This window comes from Mytilus trossulus, chromosome 11 (genome assembly GCF_036588685.1).
Source record: "Mytilus trossulus isolate FHL-02 chromosome 11, PNRI_Mtr1.1.1.hap1, whole genome shotgun sequence".
In the NCBI taxonomy this organism is placed as follows: domain Eukaryota; kingdom Metazoa; phylum Mollusca; class Bivalvia; order Mytilida; family Mytilidae; genus Mytilus; species Mytilus trossulus.
In genome coordinates, this window is record NC_086383.1 from 33,759,365 (window position 1) to 33,774,930 (window position 15,566).

Here is a 15,566-nt window from a genome sequence, read left to right on the forward strand (position 1 = left end):
TAAAAGTTTAAAAATCATTTCATAGCACAAACATGTCATATTGTTGATATTTGTTTAAAAGTTTATGTACAGCTAAAAGTACACATTCTTATGAAATAAAACCATGCATGTACTGTCATCACAATTACAGGTCAGTTATAGCTTGATATTCGAAGCCCAATGAGTGAACAAATCTTGCTCTTGTTATCTGTCCTGATTGGTACTTAAATAAATGATCGAGTTTCTACTTCTCAATTCTTGTTTGGGGAGCCTGTTCATTAATGTACCTAATCATAAACATTTTTTTCATTTACTAGTCTCTATAACTTTAAACTCCATGTTCAAGACTCTGTAAATGTGAACTAACTATAATGACAAATATAAGTTATTATTTTTAGCTTAATGATTACTTCTCATTAAGATTACAGGTAGACCACTTTAGGTAAAAAGCGCAAATGTCCGGTCAATTTAATACAGGTGAATCAAAATTGAAGCGCAAATGTCCTATCGTTTTACAGGTAAAAAAGCGCAAACGTCCTGTGCCCGATAATACATGCGATATGAAAAATGCCATGTAATAATCTGATAATACGATTCGAACAATGCTATTTTCAAGTTAGCTGTAGTCAAGTCCTACGGTTTCTCAAAATTAAATTGTCCACAGAGCTTAGAATGTAACGCGCTTAATTCTTCTCTGAAAATTCAATCTTTTAGTCGTGGATTATTATTTTTATAATAGAAAGAATTGAAAATACTGTCACTCATTCAGCAAGCTGTTTTACTTTAATTGAAAACAAATAAGATGCAAAAGATATCATAGGGATATTCAAACTAACAAGTCGAAAATAAACTGACACCACCATGGAGAAAAGAAAAAATTACTAACAAACAAAAGTACACAAAACACACAACTATAAACTTAAGACTGATCAACACGAACCCTACAAAAAAACTGAAGTTGTTCCGTATCTAGAGTGCATTTCTTTCTAACAAAAACGATAAAAACGGTTCAGCGAGCACACGTTTATATCCTTTGTTTCTAACATACGTTTGCAAAGTTTGCAATAACCACTGGGGTAAAGCTGATGACCGTAACTGCATTCACGGTCATCCCAAGATGTCAGCTGAAAAATTAGGTCAGTATTTTTATTGTCTGTTAAGGTGTTTTTACATCATTTTCTTTACAAAGCATACATTGGTACGATGTAAATTTATAAACGATTCACACAGAAGTCACAAATCTCTACCGAGGAACGTGTATAGAACGGGAAATTGAATTTGAAAAAATCGCTAAGATGACCGTAAATCATCTTTAAAATATTTTCAAGATGACCGTAACATATAATAAGGATGACCGTGATTGTTAAAATGATGACCGTAATTTCGAAAGGATGACCGTAATTTATAAAGGATGACCGTAACTTTCGTAGTATAATCGTCATTTCTAAGAAATATCCGTATTAATTCAATTGTATTAACTTTTTTGTATCAAATAATTAATCGTGTTGTTGTAAGGCGTATTTATTAAACAACATTATCATAAAGGTAGACAAAAAATTGATGACCGATAGATATAGGATTATTGCATGCAGTGCTAGCATTGATTTCCTTAAAACAAGTTTATTAATGTAGTTATTGGTTAGAACAAATAAAAATATGGACCAAATCAAGTAAACCTTAAGTTACTCTGCACAAGGTATTTTGAAATTCATGCCAAGAAATTGCCTCCGTTGAAATTCTGCAAACACCCCATAGAGCAAATTACATGGATGATTAATATAGACCATTTGGTATATGGCTGTGTTCTAAGCGACACGTACATGAAGGTCATAAATTAATTTGTTGAATGAAATCAAATCTTTAAATACTAATGGGTGCCGTAGGAGGTCGATCGGAATTTTTAGCGAGGTTTTCTTGGCATGGAGTAACAGATAGAAAACTCTGGGTTAGAATTTATAGAACAAAAAAGAGGCATTGGCAAATATTTCACGTATATTTTGATCACAGAGAGAATTATCCCGGCACCCTTTGCCAAAACACCCTTCTTTTTTCTCTTTTGTGCCTTCGGACTTTATGTTTTGAATTGTAGTTTCACTTTCCATATTCGGTATTTATTCTAATGTAAGCTCCACGTGGTAAAAATCACGTGATGCAGGAATATACGGTATCTTGGAGTTAGGCTATTCCTTTCTTTTCGGGGCATATACTCCAAGCAAGCAACATGCATGTGTATAACGGCACTGTAGATTTTCGTACTGAATAAAGAAAGTTGCCGGTCCGGTACATGAACAGATTGGTTAGAAAGCAAGGTTTTAATTTTAATTAGATTGAAAAGCTTAATTCGAGGGTTGAAAATACAGAGTACAAAAAGGGGGGCGGAGAGGTGTTCCACAGGGAATATTTTATCTTATGAACTCTTTATTTGTCCAAAAGGTTTATTATTATTTGTATTTAATTAAAAGAGAAAAGACCAATGTAAAACCAATTGTGACTGGTCTTTCAACCTTTCTCCCGTACAGGTTGGTTAGAACTTTTGATGAAAAATAAACACTAGCACATCATAGAAAAGCAAGTGAGTAATCTATGTTTCAAATTTTATAACAAAAATCTCTTTATTAAAGGCTGTGGATTTTCGATAAAAATCTTGGTTTATTTGCCACAAAGTATACTCTTTTTCTATTACATGCAATGCACCAGTACATAATAATGATTTGCATCAAGTTTCCCCCTAGTATATGTTTAAAATGGGCTGTTTCTATTATTCATTATATCTGTAGTTTTGATGCAATTGATGTTTGAAAAAAAAATCGTACAAAAAGTGCTACAGAAGGGTTCATAAACCTTAAAGCATGGCAGTACCTTTATGTATGTAAAAGTTATATAAAGTCTATGTTTGAGAAAAAAAAACTAACTTACCTCGTTTTTCAGTTGCATTTTTTTTTAAATATGCAGAAGATAGCAAAATAAACAGACATACGAGTTTCATTTAATACGGTCCACTCAGTTACACAGTTAAAATCACATATTGTTTGCAGGTGTCTATTTTCTATAGTGTCCATTTAAATCAAAACTACCCAGAACATCGATTATGCTATTTACTATCATTTTCATATAAACTCAAAATACGCCAAATAGTTAAAAAGAACTTACCGATCCCCTATGGCGACTAACTCAACAAAAGACAATGCATACATATATGGATATTTCTTTCAATTGACGGTCATCCTTTTAAATTTAGTCATTCTTTATAAATTACGGTCATCCTTAACAATTTACGGTCATCTTTTAACCAATTACGGTCAGCCTTGTTATGAATCGCTAATCCTGTTACGGTCATCTCATTTACGATTTACGGTCATCCTAGCGAATTTTTCAAATACAAATTCCCGTTTTGTACACGTTCCTCGGTAGAGATTTGTGACTTCCGTGTGAATCTTTTATAAATTTACATCGTATCAAAGTATGCTTTGTAAAGAAAATGATGTAGAAACACCTTAACAGACAATAAAAATACTGACCTAATTTTTCAGCTGACATCTTGGGATGACCGTGAATGCAGTTACGGTCATCAGCTTTACCCCAGTGAATAACCCTTACAAACTATAAATTCGCGAAAAATGCGTCTACAGTTTAACTGTTGACAAGCGGATGATGGTAACTGTAGTTTTTGCCTGAATAGAACTTATCACCCTGTTAGTAAAATTGTATAAGATACCGTGAAAAAAAACAGTGTTTTTTCTAAGTGGTCTTGATTTATTTTTCGATTGTCTTCTTACTAGAACATTTGTGGATATCCAAGTGTGTATGTGTTGAACAATCTAGCTTTAGAGGCAGTTATTTCATTGTGCTTTAAATTCAAATAGAAAAAAATGCTCCTGCTCGATCTATAAGTTCATTATATTTTATGCCATTATTCTCTTCTTTTCCCCCAATATTATTATCTATTCATTTTTGTCCATTCTGTCTTCTTTTTCCGTTATTTTCTGTTATATCAACAACCCATCCAGACCTTCATGCATGTGTATGACAGGCACCATTGTTTGTCTAATTAGAACGAGGTTTACATTTTTGTCTTTAAGTTGTTGTTTACATATATTATTCTCTATTGTTATCCGATTGTTTTTAATTTCCTTTTTGTGTCCATTCTGTTGTCTTTTTCTATTATTCTCTAATATATATATATAAACATCCCTTCCAGAACTTCATGCATATATATGACAGGTCAGGCATTGTTATTGGTGAGTTATATGAAAAATATTAAGAACGAAAATTAAATCTTATTCTTTTAGCTTATAGTTTACATATTATTTAAATCTAAAGGAGATACTACAAAGCCAATTAAAAAATACTTACAATTTCAGGGTATTTATTCAAATTAATTCCGACAAAACAATTTAAATTAACTTAAAATGAGAAGAAAATAGTTGTAAATTAGATCTGTTTGTGAAAATACACATTTGTGGATATATTTTATTAAGTTTAAAAACGGTTGTGGAAGAACACAATGTGGTTTTTTTTGGCAATTAGTTAAATTATATCAATAATAGTTTTTTCTCTGAAAACTTAAGACACTGTGCAAAGGGAGGCAAATCAAATTTTCCCAAAAAGGTGCCATATCGCCAGCTGATGGTGCTATATCAGCAGGTGCTCTATCAGCAGGTAAGTGATCTAGACCTTATTGGTCTGGGTTGGTTGGCCAGGTCACACCACACATTTTTTAAACTAAATACCTCAATCAGTGGCGTAGCTTGCATGTAGATAGATAAGATAAGATAATTTTTATTAACCAATCATGGTGCCCAAAATTTGAGCTATACAATCAAATGAATGAATTACAAAATAAAGCACAGAAAATGATTAGAATGATTAAGGTACATTTAGACAACAAAAATCAAAAACAACACATGAATACACATTTACACTAATTAACCTGATATAAACCATCAGATGCTCAAGCATCCACATCATTTTGACCAAAAAAATAAAATAGCAGACTTCAACTCAGAAGTATCCAAATGTATCAAGGCTGAGGTTAATATCCAGTCATTTTCGAAGCAGTATGCCTGCATGGTCTTTCATTCAGGATAAATTAGAATATGTAAACAAGATAGTCCAATCGCAGAATAGTGTTTCAAGTTAACTTTTGTTCGTCAAAAAAATCTACGTTATCGGCTAATTAAGGTAAGCGGAGAGGATGATGAAACGCAGACCCTTGGACATGTTTCCTCTGAAATTGAACCTAGTGAAGTGATGTCTTCTCATCTGACTATAGCAACTAACAACTAAAACACCATATCCTGACTCCTGATATCGTTTTTGTGACATGGTAAACGACGTGATAAAAAAAATCAATTTGTAATATACCGTGAAAATTCCTAGGCTTATGAATTCCCGTTTCTATCTAGGTTCAAATACTAGTTTTATTTTCAATTAAAGAAAAGGTCCAAATTGTTCCCCGCCATGCACATCACAAATGTGCATGTCATGTTTTATCTATCAAAGGGCAAGGAACAAGGGAATAACTAAAAAAGCGCTTGTTTTCTTTTTCTTTTCTCTTTTCAATATCTTCAGAGAAATTAAAGCTTACAGCAAATGAAATGGGATTTCCATTACCATTTATATTTCAAAGGGTCATAACTGGTTAAAAATATTTGAATATTACTTATTTTTGAAAGTGTCAAAGACATTGCTGATGATATGCGTTTCACTTAATCTGACAAAAATTGTACACATGAGAGTGCTAACACGACCGGTTGGTCGGAGGCCCGGTATTTTTATGTCTCCTGCAACGCGTTTAGCTAAATACTAGTAATCAAAAATCAAAAACCTAAGGTTGTAGACGCAAATTCCTGGAAAGAAGAGTCACTTCAGTTCCTATATTGAAGTTCCTTAATTATACAAAAGTGCCGCTGTAATGGGGTCCGTTTTTGATATGTCAAATATAAAATTAGGTGGGAAACTTTTAAATGCAATATTCATGAATTAAATGAAGGTACTTTCGAGGAAACAATAAAATTCAGTTGAAAATATAAATATATGAAAAGGTGGGTATTTTGAATTTAAACAAAAATGTAACTAGTGTCGGATTCTGGGGGAGTACATGTGCTTAAAATGTATGTGAAGTTAGCAGCCGGTTCGTTATTCGATATTCGATATTCAATATCCAACCGGCTGCTAGCAGTCGGTTGGATATTCAAAAATTTGTTGAAAATCTTGAAAAAAAAGAAATACTTGATAACATGATTTTCATAGTTATAATGACTGGTAAGATACGCAGGAAATCGTAAAATGACCTCTCCAAGCTGTTGTAAGTTCTAGTTGTCCTCGAATATAAACCCTTTTCTATGTTGCATATTTGTCTTTATATAATATAGATTGTTGTCAATAAAACAACTTCAAAGATTTACTTTTATTCATGATATTTCTTTAAAGAATCTTTAAACAAAAAGAAAAACCACTAACTCTAGAAAACATTATGAATTATATATAGAAATATTTATGGAATGCCCCAAAAAGAAATATATAGACTATTGAAAACCTATCTGAGACCGCTTAAATGAGTGTGAGACCCCCCTGGTCATTCAATGTTCATAAAATTTAATTAAATTATAGACTCTGTATATATAAAGGTTGTATTAGAAGGATTTTCCAGAATATTGTTATATTCGATATCTATGGAGGGCTTATATTGTCACTTTTCAGTTAAAAATTATCAAAATTTTAGGACAAAGGGCACAGGGCATGCAATGATGATAGCCCCCTGATCTTTCAATCTGCATAATATTAAGCAGACATCTAGTCAATAGGTAGATACACACGTGACTAAAAGGAATTTGGGTACACTTCCTGTTTTCATGTTTACGGAGCGCCCAAAGTGCCAGTTGGATATTCAAAATATACAGTGAAAACCTACCTGAGACCGCTTAAATGAGTGTGAGACCCCCCTGGTCATTCAATGTCCATAACATTTAATTAAATTATAGACTCTGTATATATAAAGGTTGTATTAGAAGGATTTTCCAGAATATTGTTATATTCGATATCTATGGAGGGCTTATATTGTCACTTTTCAGTTAAAAATTATCAAAATTTTAGGACAAAGGGCACAGGGCTATGATGATAGCCCCCTGATCTTTCAATCTGCCTAATATTAAGCAGACATCTAGTCAATAGGTAGATACAAACGTGACTAAAAGGAATTTGGGTACACTTCCTGTCTTTCATGTTTACGGAGCGCCCAAAGTGCCAGTTGGATATTCAAAATATACAGTGAAAACCTACCTGAGACCGCTTAAATGAGTGTGAGACCCCCCTGGTCATTCAATGTCCATAACATTTAATTAAATTATAAACTCTGTATATATAAAGGTTGTAATAGAAGGATTTCCCAGAATATTGTTATATTCGATATCTATGGAGGGCTTATATTGTCACTGTCAGTTAAAAAAATTCAAAACTTTAGGACAAAGGGCACAGGGCAATGGGGATAGCCCCCTGATCCTCCAGTCTGCTGAATATTAAGCAGACATCTAGTCAATAGGTAGATACAAACGTGACTAAAAGGAATTTGGGTACACTTCCTGTCTTTCATGTTTACGGAGCGCCCAAAGTGCCACTTGGATATTCAAAATATATAGTGAAAACCTACCTGAGACCGCTTAAATGAGTGTGAGAATATCGAATAACGAACCGGCTGCTAACTTCACATACATGTGCTTAAATAAAAAATAATTTTCTGCATAAAAAGGTCCAAAATTTTTTAGCCTCGCTCCGCTCGGCGAAGCATCCACATCATTTCAACCTTGGCTACGCCACTGTCAATGATGATTGTGGCCAAGTTTAGTTTAATTTAGCCCAGTAGTTTCAGAGGAGAAGATTTTTGTAAAAGCTTTAAGCTTCTGTCAAAGTTTGGTACAAATCCAGGATAGTTTAAGAAAGTTATTAAAATTTCAAAAACTTTAACCACAGAGTGAATATTTGTGGGGGCGACGACGGAATGTAGGATTGCTATGTTTCACTATTTCGAAAAATGTTGAAGGCTAGCAAAATTAAGACCACTTGTAAGTAATATACAAAAAAACAGGAAATAAATTTTTACAAAATTTCCATCTGAATATTAGCTTGATTGTAAACAAACTTCTGTTCATGTTTAGAACAGAGTTATTAAAATTTCAAAAACTGAGTGAATATTTGTAGAAGACTACAAACGAAATGTAGGATGGCTTAGATAGTCTTGCTTTTGCCACTAAAGTTGCAGGCGCTATAAAAACATGAAAATAAGTTCATGGTCAGATGTACCTCATCAGACAAACATGTTTACCTTTATATAATCATTCTGTATACCAAACATAGTTGACCCTTTTTGAATATCTCTTATAACTTTTACTTATAGTATCCAAGAAATAATCCTTATCACAAAATTTAAATATGAACAAATATCCATGAAAATAAGGTCAAGGTCAGAAGAACCTTGTTAGACAGACATGTGCACCATACAATCATTCCATCCATTAAAACATAAATAAACATTAAATTCTCCCTCGCCCTGCTCGTCCGAATTTAAAGTATTTCTACTCTAAATTCAATTAGGCTTTAAACAAAACAAACACATAAATAGAGTTAGTTGCTCGCAGTAACATTATTATCTTCTCTTGCGATACAAATTTTATTTCACTCTATAATACAAACAACATAATATAAATACATGTAATAAACATAGCAGCCATTAATGTGACTAACTTCGTACTATACGACCTAACTGCGAGCACCTTCGATACTAATACATTTTAATGCCAAACTTTATATAGTACCCCACCCGTAGAAACCGCCAAAACTTTTCTCGTGCTTTGTACACGTAACATCAGACTTTATAAATAGTACTAGTCCTGCAGAACTAGTTCTAAAACTAGTTACACTAATTCCCATCTATATATAATAACTACAAATACCTAAAGGGAAAACCCCAATTTCAAACGAAATGAAATATATTGAAGAATTACCTTGTTTGAGAGAAACAAATAGTACATAATCACAAAACTGAACATTAATCACTGAACCATGACTTGTTTAGGCTAGGCATTCCCTCAGGATGGTAATAATGAATTACTGTTTAAAGTCCTGTTGCAATTAAATGCATATTCAGGACAGGTTCGTGAATATTAAGCCTACTTTGTGCAATCCACAAATAGAGCAGCAGCAAATGCCATTTTTTAAATCATTGGTTTTAACATGCCAGGGGGTCCAACTTGAGACCAACGCAATAACACAAAGACCACTGATGTAATCTTTGTATGAAGGACATGTATACCTTTTTTATAATTTTATAATATACCAAATATATAGTCAGCCATATTACACATAAGGTTGCAACCATTTGATTTTCTGGGGGGGGGGCTATGGTTTTTTTTTCCTGTTCAAACTTTTTTTTTTCGCCTTTGGCGAAGAACAATATATTTTTTTAGCGACAAACCAAAAACATTTTTTTTCTTTCAATTTTAGCATTACATAGTGGCAGCTGAGGGTGAAACCAAAATTTTTTTTTCTCATGGTCCAAAACAAATTATTTTTTCACCAAAACCTGGAAACAAACTTTTTTTTCCAAAAAAAAACATAGCCCCAGCCCCCCCCCCGAAAATCAAATGGTTGCTGCCTAAAAAATGTCAAATTCATGTCATAACAAGAATGTGTTCAAAGTACCCAACATGGATGCCCCCACTCGCATTATCATTTTACATGTTCAATGGAACATGAAATTGGGTAAAAAGTCTTCTTTGGCATTAAAATTAGAAAGATCATACCATAGGGAATCTGTGTACTAAGTTTCAAGTTGATTGGACTTCATCAAAAACTACCTCGACTAAAAACTTTAACCTGAAACTTGCACTTTCCTTTTCTATTTTAATTGGACCGTGAAATTGGGGTCAAAAGTCTAATTTGGCTGTAAAATTAGAAAGATCATATCATAAGGAACATACATACTAAATTTCATGTTGATTGCACTTCAGCTTAAAAAAAACCTACCTTGACCAAAAACTTTAACCTGAAGCGGGACAGACGGACGAACGGTACGACGAACGGACGAACAGACCAGAAAACATAATGCCCCTCTACTATCATAGATGGGGCATAAAAACACTCTGCTTATTGAACCTGAAATATAGGGTAAAATGTATAATGAAACACCATGAGGCATCTGCATACAGATATGGAGCTATCGAGCCTCTTCTACAGTTTGCATAATTATGATTTTACATAAATCCTTTTAGCATTATAGTCACCTATTAACAGCATTGGTAGCTATATGATGGTAATCAGCAAACACAATGATCAATTCTGTAAGGTAGTGCTTAAAGCATCGTTTATTTTGGGTCTTATTCAAACCAGCAAAGAAATTACACAAAAAATTCTTAAAAAAGTTGAATGATGATGATCGACACCTAATGAAAATATAAATCATCTGCATGTGTGTCATACCGTGGACCACAGAAATCTCTTCCCCCATTTACTTATCCAAATTCAAATGAAATGAGGCTGGTTTTTCAAATATATTTTATTTACCAATTATAATTATTATGATATATCACAATGATACAAAATATCCAAATGGAACCAAACACAATCTGCTTTTGTTAGGTGTGTACGAATATCAAAAAACAAATTGATTCTAGGGATATGATTTTGGACACGTCTGTAAATTATCTCTACAATAAAAAGGAGGAAAAGGATCTGCATCATGGGTTTTGTATCATTAGCATAATATTACATTTATACAAAATAAATGTTGACATTACTGAGGATTCTATTTATTTTCCGGGTTGTTTTTATAATATTGTTTTGAATACTAATTAGGGGGAGATAATCCTAATGTAATTTCCAATTAAATAAGCATTATGAATTAAATTAAATCATGTCTAATTTTTGATACATGTATTAAATTCTGTAAACAGAGTAATTATTCTTTGTTTAATAAAAAAAACCTTTTTATTGCTAACCAAACTTATAAAAGAATTCCATAAACAACAGAATCCTCAATTAGTGCCAACTTTTAAAAATGACATTAAAAAAACATTACAATTCTTAAACAAAGGAAATTAAAGCTATGTTTATGCTACAATAAAAAATACATGAATCAAATTATTTTTTGAGAACAAACTCAACTTATTTACTGGGTTATAAAAAAACAAAATAGCAGAGACGTGGATGAAGAGGATTTTTCAGAGGGCCCCCTTCAGTGGGAAAAATTTGGTTTAATATTTAGGGAATCACTAAAACATGACTGGAGCAGGGCCCCGCTGAAGCAGTCAGTGCCCCCCGTATTCCTGGAAAATTGCTGGATCCACCACTGACTAAATATCTTGATCTGTGCAAAAAATTATTAGATCACCAAGGATATGTTTAACAATTCATTTCATATTTTTAATCACATGCTGTTTTAAAATAAAAAGTAAAGTTTATTTACTCACACCAAATTTCTAAGCATATTAATCTTTATTAAATATCCCCCCCCCAAAACCCCTTTCGGAGGAAAAATTTGGTTGATTGTACAGGAAATGACTGGTGTTGGGCCCTTTATGTTAAGTTCTGGATTCGCAAATAGGTAAAGTGAGTAAGTGTATGATATGTTTGTTTATCCATCTACAACTTTAACCCACAATTATCAAGATTAAATGGGACTTTCTCTAAACTTTCAAATAATCTTCAGTATCTGCCAACACTGTGTTCCATTGTTTTCACTTCAAAAAGGTTGGGAAAACCCAAAATTTCATTATAATAAATTAAAAAACATACTGCCTTTAGTACAGAAAATCAGCTGAAAGTTTCAATGAAAATCTACCAAGCTGTGGATGAGAGCTGATGATGGACAAACAAACAAACAATACAAATCTTCTTTAACACCCCATTTCAAAGGCATATTTATGGGGATGTCTCCTCTCCCTGTTGCGGGAAAAATTTTGTTTAATTAATTGCGCTGGCCCCCTCTAAGAAAGTCCTTTAGGACCCCGCAAAATTTAAGTTTTAATGAATCATCAATTAAAAAACAATAATTGAATGCAAATGGAATACAAATAATATAAATAAAAAAATATCCAATTTGAAACTCAATACAGGAATAAAAACAATTTGTTTACAACTCATTCTGCCACAAGATTACTGTCTAAGGATTCTACTAAAAAAAGATAGTAACAGTTCAGCCACGGTTTGCAGGATATTGTCTGAAGATTGTACCACACAAGGCAGCAAAGGTGACACTTTCAACTGAAACAAATAAAGTCAAGTTTTAATTATTGTTTGATTTCGAATTAATTATTATTCTGGAATATAATAACATTTAATGTGCAATTTTTCAAATAAAAAAAGAACCTGATATCACTGAATGTGAAATATAAAAAATAGAAGATGTGGTATGATTGCCAATGAGACAACTCTCCACAAGAGACCAAATGATACAGAAATTCAAAACAACTATAGACTGTATGACCGTCGACAATGAGCAATGCCCATAAACCATTATCAAGTCAACTATAAAAGATTCCCAAAATGACATCTGTAAAACAATTCAATCAAGATAACTAATGGCCTCATTTATGTACAAAAAATGAACAAAAAACAAATATGTAACACATCAACATAAAACCCCAGAAACAGGCTCCTGAAGACAAAAATAAACTTTCCAAACTTTTCTGAGACTTAAGGTGGTACCTTACACTACAGGGAGATAACTCTGTAAAATCAGCTAAACGTTTTAATTACGTCGTGTTATTTAGGGAGGATTAAGCTTTTTAATGATCAAAAGTAGTGTTTGTAAGACTGCTATATAATCAGTGTAATTTATCTGATAAAATAGTTCGTTCAATGTTTTTGAAATTTTTATATTTTTGTCAAAGGGTCAAAAGTAATACTTTGTCAAAATTTTATGAAAATATAAACGAGCCAAATTAATTTTAGTGAAAGTGTTGGGTACCACCTTAACATCAATTTTCCATGAGTAATTATTTGAAATATTCAACATGATGAATGCAGAAGCTGCTGATAAATGCACTAAACAAAAAGTTAAAATAATTGAATACGGTATGTTATTTGTTGTTTAGTTGACACTTACTCCACACAAAATTTATGTTAAAAATGTAGGAATAAAATTCTTTTGAAAGTTGAAACGAATATATGAACCACTGAATGTAAGGCAGTTATTATGCATCTTTTTATAAAAGCTATTTTTTTACTTGATATCAGGTTATATCCCCTTCATATTTCTTGTTCAGGAAAGGGACAAAAAATCAGTAAAAATGGATACATAGATATCTAGGGGCATAGATACATGTATACTTAAAATTTAAATTGTTTGTTGATTAATAAATTCTCACCTTAAACAGCTCTCTTTACTCCTCAAGCAAGTTACCCAAAGGAAACTTGTGATGCTAACCTGTAAAACAAAGTTCAAGGTCAGTTATTCGCAACTTTAAAAAATATATATAGATCATAATAATTGAGTAAAAGTTCTCGAATAACATACAAAATTCTGTGAGAAAATAATTGGTATTCAAAATCAAACTAATGGTTATGTTTTCTGCTCTTTGTATGTTTTTTTTATCTCTCCAACTCATTCTCGATTGCTATTTTCAATTCTATTAAGTTTGCAATACAAAAATAAACTTGTACTTTATCATATAGTATAGTATTTCAAACCTTTAAAAAACAATTGATATCAATTACTATTAAATTATGAAAAAAACTAAAAGCTTGTATACCTACCATCATGTTAACAATATCAGATATTCAAGTCTTACTCCCCACACCATGAAAACATTGTAATTTCAACAACCTGGAAAAAAATGTTTTTAAGATTAAATTGTCCATAAGATTTTTTTTAAAAGTGTAACAAAATTATGCCTTGTCACATTTCTTATGAATTTGTCTTATACTATCATTTTCTGTATGTTAACTTGATACCTAAGGTACAAAACAATTCAATTGAATACAAGTTGTTGTTCACATCCATTTGTATTTTTGTGCATCTGATGAGTTGAGCCTTTTTCAACTGATTTTTATAGTTCGTTCTTATGTTGTACTGTTATACCACTGTCCCAGGTTAGGGGGAGGGTTGGGATCCTGCTAACATGTTTAACCCCGCCACATTATTTATGTACATGCTTGTCCCAAGTCAGGAGCCTGTAATTCAGTGGTTGTCGTTTGTTTATGTGTTACATATTTGTTTTTCGTTCATTTTTTTTTACATAAATAAGGCCGTTAGTTTTCTTGTTTGAATTGTTTTACATTGTCTTATCAGAACCTTTTATAGTTGACTATGCAGTATGGGCTTTGCTCATTGTTGAAGGCTGTACAGTGACCTATATTTGTTAATGTCTGTGTCATTTTGGTCTTTTGTGGATAGTTGTCTCAATGGCAATCATACCACATCTTCTTTTTAATGTGTTATAAAATTGTTCAGCATTGATGTAGATGTCCTCAAAATCATACTCATTATAAACAAATAATTTAAAATGCCTATAATAATATGATCATTAGTTTTGTGGAATATTTCAACTCACCACATATTTTTCATGGTAAGGCCTCAGACTGGGTTGAAGATTTAATTGACCATCTTCCTTCAGAGCTGCTATCCTAACCTTGAAGGTGGTTTATGTCCTCATCTTATTGTCCATTTGCTTTCAGAAATAACATTAGGTAAAAATAAATATCAGATGCACTTTTTAAGTCTTTTGAAATTTCACCTAATCAATTGTAGTTACCCACAATTTCTCCCACCCTCCAAATCTATTATCTATAGCTAGAGCTCTGCTTACATTTTTTTTTATTTACAGAACTCTAAATAAAAGTAATTTTAGCAAGTATACATCTGATATTTAAAGAAAATGTGTACAAAAGTGAATATTTTAATTAAAAAAGTTATATTCCATATAAACACTCAGGAAATTTCAAGTATAATGAGTATAACAAAGGAATTACCTCCCTTGTGTCCTGAAAATTTCACCCTGTTGAGACTCCACACCCTTTAAATATTTAACAATACAAAATTTGTATAATTAAAATAAAGAAATAATATGTAAAAACAACAACACATTTCAATAAAGGGATGCGCTTTAGCACATGATACGGCCGTTGCTCTTTTAAGTTTCACCAAAACTGCATAAAATCCCCCTTTTTTAAGTATAAAAATTCATTACTTAAGAAAACGTAAAACCTAAAATTAATAAAAAGGGAAAGGGAGCTTATGTCAATAGATATAAACAATTCACCAAAGTTTCATGGACATTGGTGAAAGCCTTTTTGAGTTATTGTCCAGGTGTGAAAAATCCCCCTTTTTTATGAATAAAGCCCCATAAATCCAAAACTTAAAATCTGGAATTTATAAAAATTGAAAGGGAGCAATAACAAAATGTATATAAAAATTCAGGAAACTAAAAAAAAACACTTTACATATTTTTTTTTTAGATTCTCCATTCTAAACCAACTGGAGGCCTTTTGACTAGACAGACCATTATTAAGTTGACAAGTAAAATTTGTCTGTTCCATTTCATTTTCAAAGTAAAAATGAAATAGAGATACAGGGGGTGGGGGAATAACGAAGA

The 15,566-nt window shown here is 32.1% G+C and overlaps 1 long non-coding RNA gene across 1 annotated transcript; it reads right to left on the reverse strand.

Annotated features, from left to right (window-relative positions):
* Positions 1-10,510: 10,510 nt before the first annotated feature.
* LOC134691005 (uncharacterized) lies at positions 10,511-15,559 on the reverse strand. Its single transcript, XR_010102076.1, has 5 exons — positions 15,179-15,559; positions 14,526-15,135; positions 13,729-13,798; positions 13,341-13,399; positions 10,511-12,234 (listed from the first exon to the last, which is right to left on the reverse strand). It is a non-coding gene; the product is annotated as an uncharacterized LOC134691005 (long non-coding RNA).
* Between the last annotated feature and the right edge of the window lie 7 nt (positions 15,560-15,566).